We start from the raw sequence: 4,143 nt of genomic DNA, 5'->3' as shown, positions 1-4,143 counted from the left end.
AGAGAGAGAGAGAGAGAGAAGGGAATTCTCTTGGTGAAATTCTGTTGTTAATGTCAAGGGTCAGAGGAAAATAACCATACTGCTTCAAGCTAATAGGAAGGCAACAAAGGTATGCAGTACAGCATCTCTGAACACACAACACATCAAACCTTAGGGCAGATGGGCTACGGCGGCAGGAGATCACACCAGGTGGCACATCTGACAGCTAAAGACAGGAGACAGAGGCTACAGTTTACATGGGCTTACCAAAATTGAACAACAAAAGATTGGAAAAATGTTGCCTGAGTGATGAGTCTTGCTGTTTATTTGTTTATTTATAAGGAACCCCATTAGCTTCCACAACAGTGGTTGCTAGTCTTCCTGGGGCCCAAACCGTCAAATACCACCGAATAAAATGTTACACAATGAGTTGGATGCAAAATATCCACATAATTTGGCTCTTACATCCACAATAAGGTTTTACAATTCTGAAAATATAAGCATGTAAATATTAAAAAATATAAAAAACACTCAAACAAAATACACAATTTCCATTACAACACCTTCAGCTGTCTGCTGAAATACTGGAATGGTAGGGTGAGAATTTGGTGTAAACATGTGAAAGCATGGATCCAACCTGCCTTGTATTAATGGTTCAGCATGATGTGGGAGATATATTCTTCCACACTTTGAGCAGTTTAGTATCAACTGAGCATTGTTGACCATGTCCATGCCTTAATGACCACAGTGTACTTGATGACTGCATCCACAGGACAACACACCACGTCACAAAATTAAAAATATCTCTGTTTTTTTGAAGATGACAATGAGTTTACTGTATTCAAATGGTATCCAGAGACATCAGATCTCAATCTAATAAAGCAGTTGGAGAATGGGAGGTTTTGCATTATGTGCAGCCCAAAAATCTGCAACAACCGTTGATGCCATAATGTCAATATGGGCCCAAATCTCTCAGAAATGTTTTCATAACCTTGTTGAAACTATGCCATAAAGAACAAAGGCAAAAGGGAGTTCAACATGATACTCCCAAAGTGTACCTAATAAAGTGGCCAGGGAGTGTATAGCCCTTTTATGTGGGAGGTTATGAAACTGTTTATGTGGTGTTTGAAATAAAAACCTATTTGCTGAAAATTATTGCAGAAATTACTGAGACTCTGAGGTCAAGTTGGCAATTTTTATAAAAAATTGTAATCCTTTGTGTACACTGTAATTACCTGGTGGGTTCTTATAATGTGCTCACCACATAAAAACTTCTCACGGGGTAAATATTTTTTGTGCACAAGATACAGAATGTGGCACTTCAGAGACTCGTCATTCATTTAATTTCAAAGTAACAAATATTTTATGGTTTCTATATTCAGATTGCTTACTGTTGAAGTGAAAGCAAGCAAATTACACATACTTGTGTGGCTTAAATATTTATATAAGGTGAATAATATACTACTAACATATAAAAATAAAAAAAGACTTAATTGCTGCATGACCCGTGTGTCAAAGGATAAATAACAGCCTAAGCAATAATGTGTTCTTGGGTGCAGATGCTTCGTTCAGATGGGATGACGACAGCATGCCCTTAGCAACGGTCGCGTCTCTACGGCAACATCCTCCGAGGTCCCCTCTTTGCAGTTGTCACCGCGGCTTTCAGATGTTGCCCGTGAGACGCACAGAAACCACCGCTTCACTCGGATGTTCGGGGTGGTTTTGGAGGATGTTGTGCTATCATGGATGTAATCCGAGGGACCACTGCGGTAGCCGTTCGTGTCTTGCGATTTGAGTGCCTAAAGTGGGCACAGGGCAACTTGGGCACCAGCCCCCTTCTGGATCTTAGTCATCCATCTCTCAGTTGCCATCCTGCACAAGATCATACACCCGCAGCCTCGTGCGGTCCCCGCTTCTCGTTTACCCCGGCTTCATTCGCGCCAGCCGCGTGTCATACGGCGGCTGAATGGATCCCGCCGTGCTCATCTTCCTGCTGTACGTGATGATCGCGCACGACCTGGTCTGCGGCTGGATGCAGTACCGGAGACAGAGCGCCAAGCCTCGCAAACGAGCTGACCGACCTCTGCTGAGCTCCAGGTATGTGTGAGTGTGTTTAGGTGTATGAATGGCGGTAATCAATCAGTAGTGTTAACCACCTGCAGCCTCTGATAGTTTTTAGTAAATGGCTGTTGAGGGGCGGGGGGAGATCAGAGAAAAGAAAGGTTTTGCAGAACTTGTAAATGACTTACCAAACTAAAGCTATAATGTGTTAAATGTTCACACTCACAGCAGCTGGTGAAACATTCACAACCACCAGTCTTGGTTGACTGTAATCTGTCGACCATATCTGTAACGAATGATGAAAAGTCATTTTGGGTCAGAAAGAACATTTCTGTCACCATTTCGAACCTGCAATAGATAGACAATCAATCACAATAAAAAAAAACACATACAAGATCATTAAAAACCCCTTTGTTTTTAATGATATTTTTAAATCTGTTACTTAAATCAATCACATGCTTGCACATGTGGGTCATGTGATTATTGGGGTTTTCTTTGTTTCTTTTTAATATTAGAGCATTTATCTTTTAAAATTAAGTGCCTTCAAGCAACTGTTGTTGTATATATAAAATTTAACTGAACAGAATTGAAGTGTTGTGCAGCATGTTGTAGATGCCCCACAACACCCGTTTTTCTTGGATTGTCTAAGTTTAATGAGGTTTCCATTCAAACTCTCTGTATTTCTTTTCAGTGCTCGTGTTTGTCAGGGAGCCTGGAGGGCAAGCATCCAATCGGTCAGGACAAATAGAGGAATGAGGGACCTGAGGAAGTGCGGCCGCATTGTGAGAAAGGCCTAAGAAAAGAGACAAGTTTGATATATAAGGACACTTATTGAAGAGTAGGGACTTCTGAGCGTGACCTGGTCCGCAAGCTTGATCTGGGTCTTCTCGCTTTTAATTTTACTGGGCATTTCAACCATGTCTTACCATTTGGAAGAGCAGCTGGCAGCGTCTTTCTGATGCAAGTCAAGAAGCAAAAGTCCCAACTGCTAAGAGATTTAAAGGTCAAACTTAAGGTATTGCCAGTATTAGTTTCCTCTATCATTCATTTGTACTTGAGCTATGGCTTTCAAGGTGCTTTGAATACCATTTTTGTTTGTTTGTTTGTTTTGGTTATAATATTTGTATTTTTATGTGTGTAAGATTAACTGTTTAAATGTGTATTTTTCCTAGTTTGCTGAAGCATGAATTGTCTCCTACAGTACTGTCAAATACCAAATCAAGGCTAAGAAGCTATGAGCTTTATACTAAAAGCTGCACAAAAGTAAACTTACCTTAGACAAAGTGATTTAGTGTAAAAGTGTAAATGTAACCTTGCAAAGAATCATTTAGTAATTAGATATAACTCAGAAAAGAAATGGATGTAACTGGTTGCATCATTTTCACAGATCCACGTGTTCTATGTTCTGTTACACATTAATTCGTCTATAGCCCCAAACTCTAACCCATATCATAAAAAGTGAATACAGCACCCATGTGCTGTAGCACCTAAGAAACAGGGAAAATATTGTCATTTTGTATTATAGGCTATTCCTTTAAATCTGGGGAACAACTTATTACCCTGGAAAGTCTCCATGTAAACAACAACTTTATTGGTTGTTGGAGGCAGTGAATCTAGTTCTTGCATATCCAGTGCAATAAGTGTTTCCAGTGAAGTCAAGGTACTTTCATTTTAATTCAAACAAGACAAACCATTTCAGGTTTGTGTGCACTGTGTGTCAAATAAAATGAAATGTGTGTTACCTGAGAGGCATTCAAAGCTGCTGCTTGTTAAAGAGTATAAATGCACTATAGATGGCAAAGTGTTGAATAAACTGAGTGTTGATTTAAAGTCAAGATTTGACTTTCAAACTATAATGTCAGTTTGACTGTGGAGACAGGATAGATTTTATTTTATTCAAATCCTAAATGAGATATTTCAGCCTGAAAGCATTGGCTCCATTCTTTCCTTTTGTTAATTTAATTATTAGGCAGCTATTTAGCATTAAGTTAGTGTCCTTTGTTGAAATTGATGTCATTATTTTGCGGCTACACCTTATTTATTAAGGACTTACTCATAATGTCACATTAAAAGCTAACTCCACACCTTTCTGAAAGTGGGCAC

Source organism: Pundamilia nyererei, unplaced genomic scaffold, assembly GCF_000239375.1.
Source record: "Pundamilia nyererei isolate P.nyererei 1_Seehausen unplaced genomic scaffold, PunNye1.0 scaffold00016, whole genome shotgun sequence".
In the NCBI taxonomy this organism is placed as follows: Eukaryota; Metazoa; Chordata; class Actinopteri; order Cichliformes; family Cichlidae; genus Pundamilia; species Pundamilia nyererei.
Note: the sequence above shows the minus strand (reverse complement) of the source record.